General features: G+C 51.0%; 1 protein-coding gene across 1 annotated transcript in view; it reads left to right on the plus strand.

Moving 5' to 3' along the window:
- Positions 1 to 9,395: 9,395 nt before the first annotated feature.
- The window catches only part of PACSIN2 (protein kinase C and casein kinase substrate in neurons 2), a 73,682-nt gene continuing 61,022 nt past the window's right edge, over positions 9,396 to 22,055 (plus strand). The window contains exon 1 of the mRNA XM_038756030.1: positions 9,396 to 9,538. The gene's annotated coding sequence lies outside the window, so the exon portion shown is untranslated. The remainder of the gene's footprint in view (positions 9,539 to 22,055) is intronic.

Genomic DNA, 22,055 nt, shown 5'->3' on the forward strand with positions numbered 1-22,055 from the left:
CTAAGTGCTGGGGTGGATACAAGGTGATCAGGTTGACCCACATGGGGCTCACAAGTCTTAATCCCCATTTTACAGATGAGGTAACAGGCACAGAGAAGTTAAGTGACTTGCCCAAAGTCACACAGCTGACAAGCAGCGGAGTTGGGATTAGAACCCATAACCTCTGACTCCCAGGCCCGTGCTCTTTCCAATGAGCTGCTTCCCTATTCTGTGAGTTACAAAGCCCTCCCGCAAACCTATAGGCTCTGGGCAGACCTGCCTGCCACATCCCATAGAGCTGGGAATTTGTGGAGATTTTTGCCTGTGTTTGGCAAGCCACTTTTAATGATTCCTGACTCTGAGGCCATTTTAATGAGGGCCTCCCACGCTACGTTGAGGAATAGTGGTCCAGTGGGTCATGGATTTTTTCAGCGACAAGATCATCATGACCGAATGACCGGGAAAAGGCAAGGTGTTGCAGGAAGGTGAATTTGTCCTTCCTTCCCTCTCTCCCTCCCTTGGCCTTGGCTACAGCACCAGGAGTTTCCCATTACAGCGGGAGATGTGAAGTGAGATTGGGACAGCATATGGGGAGGTCATTTCCTGCTCGGGTTGGGGGTGGTGGTTCTGGGCCAGCACGAGATCTAGAAGTCTAAGTGAGGAACCCGGGCTCCTATGTTGTCTTAACTCCCCAGGATTTCCTGGTGAGGAGCAAGCTTTCTGTTTCCTACCCAAGGGCGTTTGGGAGTCAGCTCAGCCCGGGAGGTGACTGCTGAAGGCCGCCCACCCCCGAGAGGACCGGCCCGAGGGGCAGTCTATCGGTCCCCAGTGGTCAAGGCTTTATCTGGGAACTGTGGGTCCCACCATGGCACCGGGCTCTCTCTGAGCACAGGAGAGGAGGGGCCCGGAGTAGACTGGGATTCTAATGAAGCTTGTTGAATTCTTACAAATCACATCCCCCAGTGCGGATGCAGTTCAGGCACAGGCTGTCCTCAGCCTTGCCACACCTCTGTTCCTGAGAGCTGTATCATCATCATCATCAATCGTATTTATTGAGCGCTTACTATGTGCAGAGCACTGTACTAAGCGCTTGGGAAGTACAAATTGGCAACATATAGAGACAGTCCCTACCCAACAGTGGGCTCACAGTCTAAAAGGGGGAGACAGAGAACAAAACCAAACATACTAACAAAATAAAATAAATAGAATAGATATGTACAAGTAAAATAAATAAATAAATAAATAAATAAATATGTACAAACATGTACATATGTACAAATATGTACAATATGTATCATGGTTCCATGAAGGAAAAGTAGTTTAGCAAAGGTAAATCCTTGGAGAGAATGTGGGCCTGGGAGTCCGAAGGACCTGGTTTTAATCCCAGCTCTGCCACGTATCTGTTGAGTGACCTTGGGTAAGTCACTTCACTTCTCTGGGCCTCCGTTATCAGTAAAATGGGGATTAAGACTGGGAACATGGACTGTGTCCAACCTGATTACCTCGAATCTTCCCCAGGGCTTAGTACAGTGCCTAGCACATAGTAAGCAATTAACAGATACTGTTTTTTTAAAAAAGTCCATATCACCAATCCCCTTTGGAGCCGTAAGAGCAAGGGGTCTTCAAAGGGCGCTAGCCAATGGGACGTTACTAGAGCCACCTCTCAGCCAGAAGGGGGCGTGACTCTCCTGGTCTAAAAGGCATCTGACTCTGAAATCCAGTAAATGTCCCAATGCCCTCAGCCAAAGCCCAATGAAGATGACTGGCCGGGAGATAATAATAATAATAATAATGATAATGGCATTTCTTAAGCACTATGTGCAAAGCACTGTTCTAAGCGCTGGGGGGGGGGATACAAGGTGATCAGGTTGTCCCACGTGGGGCTCACAGTCTTAATCCCCATTTTACAGATGAGGGAACTGAGGCTCCAACAAGTTAAGTGACTTGCCCAAGGTCACACAGCAGACGTGGCGGAATGGGATTCGAACCCATGACCTCTGGCTCCAAAGCCCATGCTCTTTTCCACTGAGCCACGCTGCTAAGGGAGATGTCTGGGGGGGCTCGTGAGCGTGGCCAGGGAACGACTGACCAATGGCAGAACTCACCTCAGTTTGGGGGCTGAGCACGGCCTGTTTCACCATCTTCTAGTCCAGGCCCAACTTGGCCGAGTGTCTGCCCCGTGCCCCATTTCCAGCTTCCCCTGAGCCCAGGGCCTCGTTCCGTCACCGGAAGCAGCACACTCTCGCCTTCCCCGGAGAACAGCCTCTCTGGCCGCTTGACGTGTGGCCTTATGGTGATGAAAGTTCCCTAGCTGGCTGATTTCTCAGAGGAGAGGGGCTGGCAGAGCGGGGCCGGGCGGACAGGGCAGGGGTGGGGACACATCCCCAGTGGTGGGGTGCCTGCGGCACTGTCACTGTAGGCCTGCAGGGAGGGGAACGTGACCTGCGACGGGGCAGGCTCCAACCTGGGGGGATGCCCACCAAAGTCGGCACAGGGCTCTGGCCCAGTTGGCATCCAGGAGCACTTGTCCCTGGGTGGGGCTGCTTCCTGCCCCTGGCGGCAGTGCTGGTGTGCGTGGCATGGTGTGGTGTTGTTGGTGAGGTGTAAATGTAAGCGGTATAGCCTTGGTGTGATCTTGTCGCAGTGTTGGCATGGTGTCAGTGAGGTGTCTGAGGTGAGATGTAGCGCTGGTGTGGTGCCAGTTTTGCTGTGTGGTGGCAGTACTGGTGTGGTGCCGGTATGATATCGTGATGCTGCTGTGGTGTTGGAGAGGTATCTGTGTGGTGCGGTATGGTGCTGGTGTTGCCGTGTTGTGGTGGAGTGCTGGCGTGGTGTCGGTTGGCGAGGTGCCGGTGCTGTGACCCAGCGGGGCTGGAGGGGCTGCTGGTTCTGACCTGAGGGAGACCACGGAGCAAGAGTGGGATGGGATGGAATGGCAGCAACATGCTTTGGGCTCTTCTTCCGCTGTGTTTGTGGGTCAATCCCCTACCCTCACCCCGCCCCTTCCTCTGGGGTCCTCAGACCCTCTGGTGCCTTGGGTCTAAGCCCAGGCCAGGCACTGGGGGTAGCTGTGTCGCCACAACTTTGAGCAGCGACTCACACATCAGGGGCTCTAATTCATCCACACCTTCTCCCCAGGGCATGTGCCCACCGTGCCCACGTGGTGCTGCCATTACCTTGGCCATGTTGTCCAGGCGCCAGCAGCAACCAGAGCTGCCAGTCCAGGGTCTCCAGAAGAAAGCTCCAGCTGTCGCCTCGGGACCGGGCGAGCTGCCAGAGCGACTATTTTTGGACCCTCGGGTCCCTCTGTTCTGCCCCTTGCCAGATGGAGTCACTCGAGGTGGTACCTGGAGGAAATGCTATCCGGGGTATCCTCTGCTTGAAGATGACACCACTGGTCGATCCAGCAATCAAATTTATTGAACATTTTCTGTGAGCAGAGCACTGTAGTAAATACTTGGGAGAGTACAATATAACAGAGTTGGCAGACACGTTCTCTGCCCACGGTGAGCTTCCAGTCCAGGGGGGCATTAGTCTCACATCACTAGTCTGATGTGTGAGACTTCGCCCATGGCCTTGAGTGGCATACTAAGAATCTTTGGCCTCTGTTCCCGTGGAGAGGCAGTCGGACTCTTTTTCTAGCTCCTTGCCATTCGTGTGAGTCTTGCTCAGGTACCAGGGATGAAGAGAAGCAAGGTGTGTCCTACCGCCAGCAGGACCTAGGCTGGAGTTGTGTTTGCAGTAGTGTTGGTGGTTTGCACTGAGCCATCCACACTCTTTCCCGGTGCCCCGTACCCAGCAACGTATGCTGCAAGACGGATGGAAGTGAGAAGGGGTGCGGTCTCTGGTTGTAGAAGAGAACGCCTCTAAGGCCGTGACAGCAGCAGACACCTCTCAGCCCTCACCTGCTCTGTAAGCCACTGTCAAGGGTGCCACGCAGAGTAGTTTAGTAAGGGTTGAGGAAAAAACCCCTGCCTTGAAAAGATGGCAGCGAGCTGCTTTGGAAGCCTCATGTCTATTCCCCAAGGATTGAGAAGAGGCAATGACTTACCTGTCCACTTTGACCCAGTGGATAAAGCACATGCCTGGGAGTCAGAAGGACCTGGGTTCTGATTCTGGCTCTGCCACTTGTCTGCTTTGTGACCTTGGGCGAGTCGCTTCACTTCTCTGGACCTCAGTTACCTCAACTGTAAAATGGGGATTAAGACTGTGAGCTCTATGTGGGACAGGGACTGTGCCCAAACCAATTATCTTGTATCTGCTGCAGTGCTTAGTACAGTGCCTGGCACATAGTGAGCACTTAACAAATTCCACAGTTATTATTATTATTCCCCTAAACCGTTATAGTGCTGGGCCTAATCACCCTAAATCAAATGGAGAGGTGGCCGGGGCAGGGTCTTCTGACTGCCTTAAGGAGCCACTTCCTGGTCCTTCCAGCCCCAGCTTTAACCCTAAAGTCTTTAACCCCAAACACATCCATTGTGGGGAACAACACCCTCCTCCCTGAGCCCATGGGAGCAACTGCTGCTCTCTAACCTACCTGGGCCTTTCCTGTCCCCAACCTTTGTTGCCTCCGGTCTGGAGGCCATTCTCTGGGGGCCGACTCGCTGGGGACTGCACGCTGGGGTTGGGTGGACTCAGAGACCATTTATGAAGTGGGCAGAAGGTCTGGTGGCCTCAGGGGGACAGATGGAAAACTGACTCAGATACTTGAATGGAGATGCTGAAATGCAGGTTTAAAGTTCAATGGGAAGATGCCTTTTTTTGTGCACGTATGGGAATGTACATGTGTGGGGGCATGTGTGGTGTGTCCAGGGCAGCTCCTGCTGCCTCCCCTCTCCCTGATGAGCAGGCAGTAGCATCGAGCTCCTCCAAGGTGCAGAGCACCAGGCCCCAGAGAACGCAGCCCAGAAACAAGAGACACCACCACCACCAGCAAGCAAGGACTTGATATCCATTCTAATGAGGGAGACAAGGGGACAGAGAGTGCCCAACAACTGACAGGGAGGAGAACAAGAGCGTAGATGCAAACGATAAAAATAAAAGGAAGGCATTCCACAACAGTGATTAGCTATAAAAGCCTTTCTGGGGAGGGAGTTGGCCTGCCGGGAGAACATTCCGAGCTACTGCAAGGGGAAGAATGACTGGAGACAGGTGTGGGGGAGTGAGGAGGTCAGTGGGGGTCCAGGGAGGAGGCCGATCGGTCAGGAGCCCAGGGTGGGCCCTGAAAATGGGCCCCATCTAACCAAATTGGAGGTGAAATGCAGAGGAGGGGCCCGGGAAGGTATGATCTCCCAGCCTGGAACCCCCACTTGTCACACGTGCCAGGCCCCAGCCACCCCCATCTTCAAAGGCTCCTGAAATCCCACTTTCCTGGCATGATCACCACCCCCCTAGTTGCAACCGCCCAACACCCATCCTGAGGACTAGTGCCCTTTAGTCCCGTCGTCCCACACTTGCACTTGTCCATGTATTTATCAACTTCATCCATGCGTGCAGTTATCCAGCCATTCTGCCCTGAGAAATTTGGGCTGCTTCCTGCCAAATCTTTGTCCTTTTACTCTCTGTAAATCATCCATGTCTCTCACTCTCATTAAATTATTACTATTAGTAATAATAATAATAATAAAAGTATTAAATCCTTACTGCGTGCCAAGCACTATTCTAAGCACTGGGGTAGATACAAAGTAATCAGGTTGGACACAGTCCTGTTCCACAGGGTCCTCACAGTCTTAATCCCCATTTTACAGTTGAGGTAACCGAGGCACAGTGAAGTTGACTTGTCCAAAATTACACAGCAGACAAATGGCATAGTGGGATTAGAACCCAGGTCCCCTGCCTCCCAAGCCCATACTCTTGCCACTAGGCCAAGTTGTTCCTTGTGGCAGGGAGCATATCTCCTGCCCCTGCCGTATTCGCCCACACATGAAGGACAGTGCCTAGCCCTCAGGAGCTGGGTCAGGAATTGCCTGCAATTTGAGGACGAGAATATAGGGAGGAGGAAGGCCGGAGAGGGGATTTTCTCAGTAGCCGCCAAAAGGGCTGGAAGGGAGAGGACCAAGAATTAGGGAGAAGGTTAGAGCAGTCTAGGTCAAAGGAAAAAAGTGTGTTGTCGACTAGAATGTGAGGAAACCAGGGAAGGAACGGATTTCACAGATGTAGGAGAAAGCTGGCGGGGCAGTGCTGCCTGGATGAAGGCAGATGAAAAATAGACCCAGCGTCTGTCAGAAAAACGGAGCAAAATTTGACACATTGCTGCATCCAGTGTCTGGTTTCTAAGGTTGGGACGATTAAACAAACAAAACCCCTCAGCAGCTAAAGCCAATCGGCAAAGAGAGTGAGGAGCTAGGACGTTCCTGGGGCTACATGAATTAGGACAGAGTATTCATCATCATCATCAATCGTATTTATTGAGTGCTTACTGTGTGCAGAGCACTGTACTAAGCGCTTGGGAAGTACAAGTTGGCAATATGCATATATATATATATATATATATATATATATATATATATATATATATTCAGGCAACTCAAAGCCAGGCCAAGCCAGAAATAATCCCAAGTGGAAAACTCGGCCTTTGGGCCTGTCCTTTTGACCACTTACAATTACAGATTGATATGCAGAACATGTTACCAGCTCAACATCACAAAGGTGCGGTTTTTTGTGGTGGTTCAGAGCCCCGGGGACCAGGAAGGCTGGCCAGGGTTGAGGGGTGAGGTGGGGGCGGAGGAGGAGGGGACAGAGACAAAGGCAAGGTGGACCCATTTTACAGGTGGAGGAACTGAGGTTCTGCGAGTCCACACAGCCAGCTGGGGGAGATCTGGGACCCAAGCTCAGGAGTTCCGACCCCAGCTCCGGGGCTCTTCCCATTAGGCCGTGCTGCTGCTTTGCTTACAGTACAGCAAGGGGAAAGCATGGGCCTGGGAGTCGGAGGGTCGTGGGTTCCAAACCCACCTCCGCCACATGTCAACTGTGTGACCCTGGACAAGTCACTTCACTTCTCTGCCTCTTACCTCATCTGTAAAATGGGAATCGGGACTGAGAGCCCCACGTGGGACAGGGACTGTGTACAACCCGATTTGCTTGTATGCACCCCAGCGCTTAGTACAGTGTCTGGCACGTGGTAAACACTTAACAATTACAATTGTTGTTATTACCAAGCGAGTGAGACACCATAGTAAGTTACAGATGGGAGAGCCCTTTGCTTCTCGTTGTGGGCAGGGAATGCTGTCTGTTTATTGTTGTATTGTACGCTTAGTACAGTGCTCTGCACACAGAAAGCACTCAATAAATGTTGATGATGGCATTTGTTAAAAGCTTACTATGTGCAAAGCACTGTTCTAAGTGCTGGAGGGGGGATACAATGTGATCAAGTTGTCCCACGTGGGGCTCACAGTCTTAATCCCCATTTTTACAGATGAGGGAACCGAGGCTCAGAGAAGTTAAGTGACTTGCCCAAGGTCACACAGCAGATTTGTGGTGGAGCCGGGATTCGAACCCACGACCTCTGACTCCAAAGCCCGTGCTCTTTCCACTGAGCCACACTGCTTCTCTATATTCAAATATGATTGAATATATGGATGAATTCTTTCTCACCATGCTCCAAGGAGCACAAAGGAAGAAAAGTTGGACAAGTCCCCGTCCAGGGGAGTCAGACTCGAAGTTCAGCAGCAGGACCTTAAAGTCGGCAACCAACTCCGCAGGCTCCTTTGCCCGCCTTCGGCCTGGGTCTGGTGGAGGCTCAGAGCCCAGGCAGAAGGCCCGCACGACCCGCCTCTACTGCGGCCAGGCTGCGGGCCGGGCCGAGTCAGTGTTGGAGCCGGTCCGGGTGCCCGGGTTGCGGGAGATTTAGCAGGATCCTTCGCCGTCCCGGGAACCGAGAACGAACCCGCAGTAATTCACCCCCTTCTACACTGTGAGCTCGCTGTTGGGTAGGGACTGTCTCTATATGTTGCCGACTTGTACTTCCCAAGCGCCTAGTCCAGTGCTCTGCACACAGTAAGCGAGCGCATCACAGAGAAGCGCAGAGAAGAGAAGTGCTGCACAGAGAAGCAGTGTGGCTCAGTGGAAAAGAGCACGGGCTTTGGAGGCAGAGGTCATGGGTTCAAATTCCGGCTCTGCCACTTGTCAGCTGTGTGACTTTGGGCAAGTCACTTAACTTCTCTGTGCCTCAGTTACCTCATCTGTAAAATGGGGATGAAGACTGTGAGCCCCATGTGGGACAACCTAATCACCTTATATCCGCCCCAGAGCTTAGAACAGTGCTTTGCACATAGTAAGCGCTTAATAAATGCCATCATTATTATTATTATTAATAAGTGCTCAAGAAGTATAATTGAATGAATGAATGAGTAACTAAGGCGACCGGTTGCCGCCCCCTGCGGCCCCCCCCCGCCACGAAGTTAAATAGCCCACTGTTGGGTAGGGACTGTTTCTATACATTTCCAACTTGTACTTCCCAAGCGCTTAGGAAGCAGCGTGGCTCAGTGGAAAGAGCTCGGGCTTTGGAGTCAGAGGTCATGGGTTCAAATCCCTGCTCTGCCACATGTCTGGTGTGTGACCTTGGGCAAGTCACTTCACTTCTCTGAGTCTCAGTTCTCTCAACTGTAAAATGGGAATTAAGACTGAGCCCCACGTGTATCCCCCCAGTGCTTAGAACAAAGATTTGCACATAGTACGTGCTTAACAAATGCCATTATCATTATTATTATTATTATTATTATTAGAGAAGCAGCGTGGCTCAGTGGAAAGAGCACGGGCTTTGGAGCCAGACGTCATGGGTTCAAATCCCGGCTCCACCAACTGTCAGCTGTGTGACTCTGGGCAACGCACTTAACTTCTCTGTGCCTCAGTTACCTCATCTGTAAAATCGGGATTGAAACTGTGAGCCCCCCCATGGGACAACCTGATAACCTTGTAACCTCCCCAGCGCTTAGAACGGTGCTTTGCACATAGTAAGCGCTTAATAAATGCCATTATTATTATTATTATTATTGATAAGCGCTCAAGGAGTACGATTGAATGAATGAATGAGTCACTAAGGTGACCGGTCGCCGCCCCCTGGCCCCCCCCAAACGGAGTTAAATAGCCCACTGTTGGGTAGGGACCGTCTCTATATGTTGCCAATTTGTACTTCCCAAGCGCTTAGTACAGTGCTCCGCACGCAGTAAGCGCTCAATAAATACGATTGAATGAATGAACGAAATAGGAAACTTCTTAACTGGCAGGAGAATTGTCCAATGAGAGCCCGGGGCCCCCAACGTTCTCTGAGGGGGGCGTGGTCATCGCGGTCTCCACCCAGCCCGAGCCAATCAGAGGGGTCGGGAGGAGAGGGCGGGGCGTCTGGCGGCCAATGGGGAGCGGGCCTGGGGGCGGGAGCGGTCGGCGGCCGGAGCTGCGGAGAGCACCGGGACCGGACCGCTCTGCTCTTCAATCAGTCAATCGATCATCAATCAATCAATCGTATTTATTGATTGCCCCAGCCCGCCGGAGCCGGACGGACGGACGGACAGTCGCACGCTGCCTGCGGGTCCCGGAGAGGCGAGCGGCGGCGGCGGCGGTAGGAGCGCCGGGGGACGGGAGGGAGGGAGGGAGGGAGGCGAGGCTCGGGGCCCTGCGGCGGTCACCGGGGCCCGGGCCGAGCCGCAGGGCAGGAGCGGACGGGGTGCGGGGCGGGGGAAGGGCGCGGAGAGTGCGGGGGCGGCTCCAGAAACGGGGGACGGTGTCCAAGCTCCGCACACGGTCAGCGCCCAAGAAGGACGGTGGAATGAAAACGGGGAAGCGCGGAGTTAAGATCTGAATCAATCAATCGTATTTATGGAGCGCTTACTGTGTGCAGAGCACTGGACTAAGCGCTTGGGAAGTACAAGTCGGCAACATAGAGACTGCATTCTAGACTGTGAGCCCACTGCTGGGTAGGGACTGTCTCTATATGTTGCCAACTTGTACTTCCCAAGCGCTTAGTACAGTGCTCTGCACACAGTCAGCGCTCAATCAATACGATTGAATGAATGAATGAACATATAGAGACGGTCCCTACCCAACAGTGGGCTCACAGTCTAAAAGGGGGAGACAGAGAACAAAACCAAACATACTAACAAAATAAAATAAATAGAATAGGTATGTACAAGTAAAATCAATCAATTGTATTTATTGAGCGCTTACTGTGTGCAGAGCACTGTACTTAGCGCTTGGGAAGTCCAAGTCGGCAACATATAGAGACAGTCCCTACCCAACAGAGGGCTCATAGTCTAAAAGGGGGAGACAGAGAACAAAACCAAACATACTAACAAAATAAATAGAATAGATATGTACAAGTAAAATAAATAGAGTAATAAATATGTAAAAACATATATACATATATGCGGGTGCTGTGAGGAAGGGAAGGAGGAAAGATGGGGGGATGGAGGGGGGGCGAGGGGGAGAGGAAGGAAGGGGCTGAAGACTGTGAGTCTGCTGTTGGGTAGGGACCGTCTCTAGATGTTGCCAACTTGGACTTCCCAAGCGCTTAGTACAGTGCTCTGCACACAGTAAGTGCTCAATAAGTACGATTGATTGATTGATTAGGGACCGTCTCTATATGTTGCCAACTTGTACTTCCCAAGCGCTTAGTACAGTGCTCTGCACACAGTAAGTGCTCAATAAATACGATTGAATAAGTGAAGGCGCGGAAGGGCGAGGTTGGAGGTGGCCGTGGCGAGCATCACGGAGGCACAAGAGGCGTTCTGGGGCCTCTCGGTTGACGGGCACGTTCGGAAAAGTGCCCGAGGGGCTCCCGGCCCTCGAGAAGCTTCCAGCTCGGGGGCGGGGGGCTGCTACCACGGGTGGCTCCGCAGTCAGGGGACCTGGCTTCTTTACACATAGTAAGCGCTTAACAGATGTTATCGCTTAACAGATGTTATCGCTATTACTAATCCCGGCTATGCCACCTGCCTACCGTGTGACCTTGGGGAAGTCACTTTACTTCTCTGGGCCTCAGTTATCTCACCTGTAAAGTGGGGATCAAGACTGTGAGCCCCATGTGGGACAGGGACTGTGTCCAACCTGATTACCTTGTGTTTACCCCAGAGCTTAGAACAGTGCTTGACATATACTAAGTGCTTAGCAAATACCATCATTATTATCATTATTATTATTCTTACCCCAGTGGGAGTCATTCATTCATTCATTCAATCGTATTTATGGAGCGCTTACTGTGTGCAGAGCACTGTACTAAGCGCTTGGGAAGTACAAGTTGGCAACATATAAAGACGGGCCCTACCCAACAGTGGGTCAAAAGTGAAAGCTCAGGGAAAGGGGGCAGACACACGTGACCGGGTCAGGCAGTCAGTCTGTCGATCAGTCTTATTCATCGAGCTCATCATTAGTAGAAAATAGTAGGAAAATCCCACACGGAGGCGTCCCAAGAGGGGCCAGGCCTGTAGGGGTTTCGTCTGGGTTCTTGGGATGGGAGGGTGGTGGCAGGCAGCAGAACCTGGGAGGGAAGGATGTTCGGGGCGAGGGTGGGCGCTGGAAGATTGGAAGACACTCACCAAGGTGGGAAAACCTTAAATAATCAGTGGTATTTATAGAGTGGCCTGGCTCAGGATGGGGTAATAATAATAATTGTGGTGTTTAAGTGCTTACTAGGTACTAGTACCTACTTTACTTTTTAAGTACTGTACTAAGCACTGGGGTAGATATAATAATAATAATAATAATAATAATAATAATAATAATAATGGTATTTGTTAAGCACATACTATGTGCCAAGCACTGTACTAAGCCCTGAGGTGGATACAAGCAAATCAGGTTGAACACAGTCCCTGTCCCACGTGGGGCTCACACTCTCAATCCCCATTTTACAGATGAAATAACTGAGGACCAGAGAAGTGAAGTGACTTGCCCAAGGTCAGACAGCAGACACGTGGAGGAGCTGGGATTAGAACTCATGACTTGCTGACTCCAAGGCCCATGCTCTAACCACCACACCGTGCTGCTTCTCAAGGAGCCCTGGCCCCATTTGGGCAGCAGCTGGAGAGGAGCCCCCCAGAGACTGGGCACAGGGAAGTGGTCATTTTTCCCTCCAAATGGCTGAAATGACAGATGGGGGCAGTTCTGCCTCCCCCGCACTCCCCTGCCTCCCACAGAGGAGGCTCCACCCATGGGTATGGGTGTGCCTGAGACAGCAGGCAGGCGGCTGGTGGCCTATGCCCTTGGGCCCCAGCTAGTAGGGGCTTGAAGGACACAGTGGTTTGGGAAGTGCACTTCAGCTAGAGTGATTCAGGGAAAGTGGCCCAGAGGACGGAAAGGCAAGAAGAGGGAACCAGTCGGAGCCCAATCATCAGGCTCCTCTTGCTACTGTGAGAGAAAGAGGGAGAGGGTGAGGGAGGGAGAGAACAAGCACCCAGTCGGCAGGTGGAGCCTGTAGCCATCGGGCAGTGCCATGCAGGGCTCTGCTCATCTGCACTGTTTACCAAACACACTCCCTGCTTGTGTGGCCTGGCCCCCCTGCTGAAACCCCGAGGCCGGCCCAAGCATTTCCACCTTGGCTGCACCTTGGTGTGCGTGCCCTTGGTGCTGCCCAGCATCTCCCGCTGTCATGATCTCAGGATGTTCGGCCTTGCCGAGCCATTCATAAAGTAACTGAGGGGACTCTGGGGAAAGACTTGCCCTCTGCTCGCCTTCAGGGCCTTTGCTGGAATTTTCTTTTCCTGCTTCTCCTACCTTATCTCTGTTGAGCGCCGTCCTCATCCCCTGATCCTGCTGAACTCTTGCCAACTCAGCTTGGTTTTCTCCTACTTCATTATGGGGATGTTTCCTCTGCGCTCGGAGGGATAATTCCAGGCTTTGGCAAACTTCTCAGCAGGGTCATACCAGAGGCCGCCTGATTCCAGTACCACAAAAAAGGGGTTTTTAGTTGGGAACAGTTATCCTGGTGCTTCGAGGAAGCTGAGCCATAAGGTAGCCAGGTGATGTGTATTTTACCGGATCGATGTAACCTAAATCCGGGAAGCTGCTCATCAGTGGTTAGGCCGTGTAACCTCCTCTCTCGCCCAGCCGAATGCTAGCTCGCTACATCCTAGCATTCCTAGGTCAGTTGGGGGAATGGGTAGATTTTATTCCCTCTCTTTAGACTAAATGAGGTTTGTGAGCTCTCCCGTCTCTTGAAGGCAGGGACCGTTTTGCTTCCCACAGTGACTAGTGGAGCGGTGCTCGGGAGATGTAAATTGACTGACGAAGCACATTGGCAATCCAAATGTTAAATAAAGAGTGTCAGGGATTTCAGGTCACGGAGATAAAGGCTGACATTCAGGAAGGCATTGCAGGTTTCCAGCAAAATCCAGCAGATCCAGGCAGGGTCAGAGAGGGTGGGGAGGGGAGCAAGGAGCCTGAAGAAAGAGGGCTTATATGTCAGGCCTTTGGAATGAGCAGCCTGCCTCCTGAGGCCTCCCCACAGACTTAGGTACGTGGGGCTCAGCAAAGAAGCTTTTGAAATTATAATAATAATTCTGGTATCTATGAGGTACTTACTTTGTACTGGGGTTGACGTACAAAATCAGGTCAACACAGTCCCTCATCCACGCGGGGCTCCTAGTCTGAGGGGGAGGAAGAGCAGGAATATTATTCCTATTTTACTGGTGAGGAAACTGAGGCTCAGAGGTTAAGCTTCTTGCCCGGGGTCACACAGGCAGGCCAGTGGCAGAGCTGGGATTTGAACCTGGGTCTCCTGGGAAGGTAAGTTGGCCTAGTGGAAAGAGCTCGGGGCTGGGAGTTAGGAGATCTGAGTTCTTGTCCTGGTTTCACTTGTCAAGTGACCTTGGGTAAATCACTGAACCTATTTGAGAATCGGTGTCCTCATCTATAAAATGGGGAAAAGATCCCTGCTCTCTCGCCTTCTAAGACTGCCCTGTGGGACATGGATTGTGTCCAATCTGATAATTTTGTGTTACGAAATAGGTTCCCCATTTTTAGGAACAGCTTTGAAACGGTTCCTGCGGTGATACTTCACATTCCTAACGTTGTTCATTCCTTTGACCAAAAATCTGTGATTTGAGAAGGATTTACCAACTGCTCAGGTGCTGCAACATTAGCATTTCTGCCGAGGTCTCTTGGTGAATTGTGGGAGTGCAAGTAAGACCCTGATCTCTAGGCAAAGCTTCTTGCTTCTCAGCAGGAGTTTGGGTTTGAGGACGCAAGTGTAAGCCTGGAGTTTGGGTGCTGTGGGGTCTTGTTGACAAGGCAGTTTGGGAGACCTTTTTAATCTCAAGGTAATACTCGTTTCCACACGCACTGCTTGGAAATGTTTTCATCCTCCCTACGTCTTGGAGCTCCTACTCCATTTTTTCCCGTGATGTTGCTTTGTTTAAAAGACAAAACCAAGCCTAGGAACGGAAGCAGTGCCGTCAGCCCCCCCCAACCCAGGCCCCTGGCCATCGGGACTGGTGTTCCCCAGGGGGTTTCCTCCGGATCGGGGCTGTCCCTTTAAACCCGTCTAACTTCCCCCAGCAAAGCCATTCTCCCCCTCTCGTCCACTAGTGTATTTAGATTCTGCTTAAACTTGCTGAGGTACAACTTTCTGTGGCAAAAGTTTTCCAGACTCGATGATGACGGGGGCTCCAGCGGCTCTGGTTGGGAAAGGCAAACGAGCCTTGGAACTGGGGCTTCAGACCAGAGAACATGTCCAGTGGCGGAATTGGCAACGGGGCCAGGGGTTCACTCGGTGCCCCTCTTGCTCTCATGTCCCTGCCCATCCCCCATCCCCCCGCCTTACTCCCCATCCCCCCGCCTTACCTCCTTCCCCTCCCCACAGCACCTGTGTATATATATATATATATCTTTGTACATATTTATTACTCTATTTTACTTGTACATATTTACTATTCTATTTATTTTATTTTGTTAATATGTTTTGTTTTGTTGTCTGTCTCCCCCTTCTAGACTGTGAGCCCGCTGTTGGGTAGGGACCGTCTCTATATGTTGCCAACTTGTACTTCCCAAGTGCAGTGCTCTGCACACAGTAAGCGCTCAATAAATACGATTGAATGAATGAATGCCCATCAGGTTTTTAAGTGCCGGACCCATTGGTGGCCAAAGCAGCCACAGTGCCACGACCCAGCAGGTCTCTGTGGCCTCTGCTTCCCCACCCCGGCTAGCCAGCTCCTTCTCAGAGCTCCTGTTGGGCGTATCCACCTGGAGGAATGTCCCCAGTGCTTCTTTGGCTAGAAACTTTCCCTACTGGTGACCCAGCTGGGGCTAGAACCCAGGTCTCCTGGTTCCCAGACCTGGACTCTTTCCCCCGGACTCACGGCAGGACTCTCCCTAAGTCTCCCACCTCAGTGGGTAAAGAAAGTTCTCCTTTCTCTGATACTTCTAAAACAGTCCATTTTTAGCATCATTTGAAACCTGTAAGTAACTTCTTAATCTGAATCGTTTTTCCTCACAAAATGTTTTGTGTATTGGTTAAATGTGCAAATTTCCAGAGGTTTCCATAGTTATTAGTTCATTTGGCAATGTTGAGCCCTTACATTAATGTAGGGCTGTGAGAGCCCCAATCCAGAACCTGCTTGGTTAGATTAAGCACTTAGTACAGTGCTCTGCACATAGTAAGCGCTCAATAAATACAATTGAATGAATTAGCTGACCCGGGTCTCTGTGGTGTCTCTGGGGTGGACCGTCCCCCCATTTTTTTATGGGGGCGGGTGGGGAAACTCACTGAGAGAAGTCAGGTTCCTTTGCCCAAAGTTAGATGGCGTACGGGGTTATTGGGGTATCCTGGCCTGCAGTTCTCTCCAGCGAGCTCTGACTCTGGGGTGGCAGCCCAAGTGGTTCCGGTCGGGTAGTGGTGGTGGGGGTGACACTTGGAGGGCGGGAAACTCTAGTTGACCTGCCCCAAAGGAGGTCTATCTATGTGAAATTATTGGCTCTCTGCTCTCACTGTCAGCCCAAGTGTTTCTCTGAGACAGTATCTGGAGAGAGTCCAAATGCTGTGGCTTGCACCAGCTCTGTCTTTTCGGGTTTAGAAATAGCTACTAGTTAGAAAGGGCTCTGACAACATTCCCCATCGACCCTGAAGAAATCTGCAGAAGTGGAACTGCAGATGGAGACCTTGTCTCACTGCTGGCGGTCAGCCAGGCTCCCTAGTGGACAGCCCTTGATCACGTGGAAGAATGCTGAGCAAAATCTCCAGTGTGGGAGCCGGGGCCCCCCCATTTGGGCCGGGCTGCGCTCCCTGGGCGCTGGAGGCAGGGCTGGCAAGGCGGTCCACGACCACTGGTCCACGGTCACTGGCCCGAGGCCAGCAGTCCAGGGGCAAGCTGCAGGACTGGAGGCTCCTGGTGGGAGATCTCGGGCCTGAAGCGATATGTCGGCGGCGGCGGTGCATAGCAGGGGCAGCATTCCAGCACACTGAAGGGCAGCACTCGATCTCTATCAGAGTGGAATTCCAAGTTTCCACTCACCTTTTCCCTACGATGAGCAGTTGGTCACGAGAACACGCAGAGCAGCTAGGCCGGCCAGGCTGCCGGGCCTGGCTGAGGAGCCTTGTGATTGGCTGGAGCATTTCACCCTGTGATCAGCAAGCTGGGGGTGATGTTGGGGCATTGGCCAGGTCGCTCCCGGCATTAGCCGTAGCCTAAGTGGGACTTTATCTTCAAGTCAGAGGTCGGGGGGTTGCCGCCCCTGCCGCCTTCGGGAGAGGCCACCCGCCTTGGGAGCCAAGTCGAACAGGGGCCTCCTGCATTTCACTAAACTCTGGCTCCGAGCATTGCGCCATCACAAAGCACCTATTAATCTAAAATATTAGCTCTCCAAGGATTAGGAATTGGGATCGTCAGATGAACCACATAGAGACCTCTGTACTTACTCCGTACCGTCCACCCGGCCAGCTATTAGTGGAATTTGGAGCAGACCAAAAATGAGCCTTTTGAAAAGCTGATTTTCAGCGTTGAGGCCAGTGATGGAGAATGGCCACATTGGAGGCAGGCTCCGGGAGGTTTGCTTCGAGTCTACTTCTTCCTTTGCTGCCGGGTTTGATTTAACCAAATGAAGGTGTCGGCCCGCTAGTATAAACAGGTACAATAAGTCCAGGGAACAATGGTGAGTTTGTGTTTGTGATACTGAAGTGCTAACTATGTGCCAGGCACTGTACTAAGTTCTGGAGTAGATACAAGATAATTGGATTGGACACAGTCCATGGCCCACACAGGGCTCACAATCTTAATCCCCATTTTACAGAGGAGGTGACTGAGATTCAGAGAAATCAAGTGACTTTCCTAAGGTCACAAAGCAGACAAGTGGTGGAGCTGGGATGAGGACCCAGACCCTTCCGACTTCCAGGCCTGTTATCTATCCACTAGGCCACGGCCCGGTGTGTGTGCGTGTGTGTGGTGTCGTTGATGGGGGAATGAATTGTTCAGACTGCCCAAAGTAGGTTAAATGTAGCAGGTCTGACAGAGTTTTGAGCTGGTCTCAAACTTGCCCATCCCAAGTCCTTGACAAGACTTGAGCATTTTTAATCAGGGCCAAAAGCTGTAAGAGCCTTGTGGGCAGGGAATGAGTTTGTTGTATTGTTATATTGTATTCTCCCAAGTGCTTTGTACAGTACCCTGCACATAGTAGGCGCTTAATATGATTGCTTGAAAAGGACCAAAATGGTGACTTTCTGGCCTGTTAACTCTTTGAAGCTGGTTCCTTCCCAATCCTCATTTCCCCACTAGAATCCTGACCCCCTTTTTGCCTTCACACTCAGAATGGGAAGTTGCTACTTCTGACTATTATGGCCATCTTCTGGGGCAGTAGTTGTAGTGGGCCAGATCATGCGTTGTGAAGCAGCCGTCATTTCCAATCATCCGAAAATAGCTTTCAAAAAGATTGGGTAGGCAAGCTTCTTGGTCTGCGTAGTAGAAACAGAGAGAGAAGCAGACAGTTTCATTTTCGTCATTTTTTGTCCCTGGAAGTCAAAAGCTGTGTAGTGAACAGCTGGCATGTTAGTCTGGAATAAGGGGAGCTGAAGGGTTTTTTTTTGTTCCATCCTGAGAAAAGGAGGGAGATGGAGAGAGCCTGCAGGGTACAGCTGTGACACGTCCCAGCCTCGCTGACTCATTCTCATATCTGGTGCCATTTGGAAGGGTGGGTAAGTGCATCCTGGGGGGTGGCCCAAACCGGGTGCCAGGGGACTCCAGATTGGGCATAATGGGCCAAGGTTTTTGCCGTTCATAGCTCCAGGCCAGCCACTTCCCTTTGGTTCAGTTTTCATGCAGTCCAGAAGTGGCTGAGCAGGTTTATAATCCTTTAAAAAAAAAAATTAGAGATTTTTAAAAAATGGCTAGTGGAAAAGTCCACACCCCCTCCTTGCTTCCTGACACGTGGCTTTTCCTCCCCAAGTCTGGAGCCAGTATTTATTTTTAAGGCAGGGGTTCTGGCTTTCTCCGGCTTTGGCTCATGTCAATGAAAACTCTCTTGCTTCCCTCCCGGAGGCCTCTGGGCCTCTGGAAAGTCTCCTCATCGGCAGCTGAGGGCTCTGCCTCTATGGTGCTTGTGGACGTGGGGCTGAAGCTGGGGCTGACTGGACAGGCCCATGGGGGCCGAACCTGTTTGGGACACAACCCTTCTGTGAGTCATTCTTTCCAGTTTTTTCCCTTCACTCCCCCATTGAAAGCATTTTACTCTAATCAGCAGTGTGGGTTCCTTTCACAAGCAAGAAACAATAGCAGTTTTCCCCAACAGATCAAACAGTCTCCCAGGCCAAGGGATGTTTTCATAAGGCTGTGAGGTCTTGTGCATTAGTTTGTTTGTTTTGTTTGTTTTATGGTATTCCTTAAGTACTTACCGTGTATCAAACACTGTTCTAAGTGCTGGAGTAGATACAAGTTAAGTTGGATACAGTGTCTGTCCCTCATGGGGCTCACAGTCTATGCAGAGAACAGGAGAACTGAGGCACAGAGAAGTGAAGCCAGTTGCTCAGGGTGTCACAGCAGGCAGTTGGCAGAGCCAGAATTAGAATCCAGGTGCTCTGACTCCCAGGCTGGTTCTCTTTCCACTAGGCCATGCTCCTGACACCTCCTTCTTTAAGTCAGTTCCGGTTTTCTTCTCTTCATGTTCATCTTCCAGATTGGGAAAACTTGTCTGCCTTCATTCGTTCTCTCTGAAGTCCTCATAATCTTGAGAAATTGGGTTGCTACAAGGTGCTGGGAGTTTGAACATCTCCATAAAGGCCATTCAAAACTGAATGCCCATGCTAAGAGAGTCCATTTTGTCAGGTTTCTAGCATTTCTCCTGGCAAGGAAGACATCTTTAAGATCCGTTCGGTCTTTCGAATGCCCCCCGGATGCTTCTGTCTGAGGTTTTTTGGGTTTTCTTGGCAGGCTCAGAGTTCAATGCGGGAGTTCTCTGAATCCATTGTTTCCATGATAATTTGCTTCCAGAGGAGTGTCAAGAAAATGCCAATGCACTTGGGACATGTTTGGTGGGCCTTATGTCCACCTAGGGAAGGAAATTCCAGGATGCTCAGGTGCCGTGCTCCCGCTTCCCTAAGGACTCCAAGCTAACCCTCGGGAGGGTGGCCATGGGGCCAGGGGACTCCCGGGTCCCAAGGGACAGCCCCCACCTTTCCAGAGCAGCTCTCGGGTACTCCACAACTGACCGCGGTAATACATATGACCCAGAGGTCAAAGCGTTGGGCTCAGGGCCCTCTCATCTTCTCACCAAACCCTTCACCAAGCTCCTTGCCTGATCTCTTTCACCAAGCCTCTCATAGAGCACGGGCCTGAGAATCAGAAGGTCATGGGCTTTAATCCCGGCTCTGCCACTTGTCTTTTGTGTGACCTTAAGCAAGTCACTTCATTTCTATGTGCCTCAGTTACCTCATCTGTAAAATGGGGATTGAGACTGAGGCCCATGTGCGACAGGGATTGTGTCCAACCCAATTTGCTTATATCCATTGCTTGTAATAAATACTATTCAATGAATGAATCCACCCCAGTGCTTAGTACAGTGCCTGGCACAAAGTAAGCCCTTAACAAACACTATTATTATTATTATTATCATCCCCTCACCCCTACACCGAGCCTCTGTCCCCCTCTCACTGAGTCTCTCCCACCCAAGTTCCTCTTGCCTTCTCACCAAGTCTCTCACCCAGGCCACTGTCACTGAGCCTCTTGTCCAAACCCCCTTTACTTTCCCACTGAGCTTTTTTTGTCCCGGCCTCTCTCCCCCCAGTCTCATGTAGACTCCAGCTGAAGGTCAGAGCTTTGACCTCGTAGGGAAAAGAGGGCTCAGGACTTTCCAGATGGGGCCAGCTATTTTTGCCTTTCTCTCCCTCCTCCTCTCTAGAAACTGGAGTTGTGGAAAAAGGGGAAGAGGAGATCACAATAAGGGAGTGGCCATTTTGGGATTTGGGGAAGAGAGATGGGGGCGCCCAGCCCAGGATGAACAGTTGAGAGAGGACCAGTATTATTTTCTCACTTGATTTATGAATTTGACATGGGGCCAATTTGATTTAATGATTTGAGGAGTTAAGTATACTTGGATGGTCAGCATGGCCTCAAGGAAAGATGAGATTTGGGAGTGAGGAGACCAGGGGTCTTAGTCCTAACTTCTCTTGCTGGGTGACCTTAGGCAAGTCACTTAACCCCTCTGAGCCTCAATTTTTTGATCTGAAAAACGGGGAAGATTCCTTGCTCTCCTTTCCTCCTGGGTTGTGAGCTTCAGATGGATTAGGGACTGTGTCCAATCTGATTCACTTAGATTGACCCCATCACTTAGCATATGGTGTGGCCCACAATAAGTGCCTAATAAACACCATCAGCGTTATTATTATTATTATTACTAGAAATGATTAAATATTGATTTGGGGCCTTCAAGCATGTCTGGTGACTTATAGTCATGAACTTCATCCTTGTCCTTCAGGTAAAGAAAACCACAGACCATCTCCATGACGTTTGCCTCAGTTTTATGACATTTTTCTAAATTCAGGGTCAAGTGAGGAAGTATGTTCAGTGAACAAATGAAAAATGTAGATCTAGGCTAACTATGACTGTTCTTCACCTGGATTACAGAGATGTTTTCTCCTCCTTCCCTTTTCCCCTTCCTTTTCTGAGCTTGGTGAGGTGAAGAGCAGAGCTGACCACCAGAGCTGACTCAAATTTTTAATGGGTGATAATAATAGTAATGATGGTATTTGTTAAGCGCTTACTATGTGCTAAACACTGTTCTAAGCACTGGGGTAGATACAAGGTCATCAGGTTGTCCCACTTGGGGCTCACAGTCTTAACCCCCATTTTATAGATGAGGTAATTGAGGCACAGAGAAGTGAAGTGACTTGTCCAAAGTCACACGGCTGGTAAGTGGCAGAGCCAGAATTAGAACCCACGATGTCTTACTCCCAAGCCTAGGCTCTTTCCACTAAATCTCGCTGGTGATGTCAGTCAATCATTTGTATTTATGTATTCGTTCATTCAGTCAGTCGTATTTATTGAGCGCTTACCATGTGCAGAGCACTGTACTAAGTGCTTGGGAGAGTACAATATAATGGCATTGGTAGCACATTCCATGGTCACAAGGAGCTTACAGTCTAGAGGGGAAGACAGACATTAAATGACAGATATGGACATAAGTGGCGTGGGGCTGAGGATGGAGTGAATAGAGGGTACTTTAATTCAATTGTATTTACTGAGCTCTTACTGTGTACAGAGCACTGTACTGAGTGCTTGGTACAAGTGCAAGGGCAGTGGAAAAGGGAGAAGGAGTAGGGAAAATGAGGATGTCCTCGCCTGATTCCTTGAAAAAATATTTTTGTTCAGGCTCCATCAGTACTGTCCCTCTCTAGGCTCGGAGCATTTCCACAGCAGCCACTGTCCATCCATCTGTCCTCCTGCCTGCCTGCCTGCCTGCCTCTTGATTCTCCCTCTGCCACAAGATCTGCCTTCCTGTCTGCTAGCCCCTTGTCCTCCCTCTTCCTGCCCCCTTTCCTCTCCCTGCCCCCTTTCCTCTCCCGGATCTGCCCCGTTGTCCTCCGCCTCTTCCTTTCTTCCTGCTCCTCCCCCGATCCTGGGTTTTCCCCGGAGCAGCCTCAGGCCATTCCTGTCCCTGTTGGCCTC

This window comes from Tachyglossus aculeatus, chromosome 14, assembly GCF_015852505.1.
Source record: "Tachyglossus aculeatus isolate mTacAcu1 chromosome 14, mTacAcu1.pri, whole genome shotgun sequence".
NCBI lineage: Eukaryota > Metazoa > Chordata > Mammalia > Monotremata > Tachyglossidae > Tachyglossus > Tachyglossus aculeatus.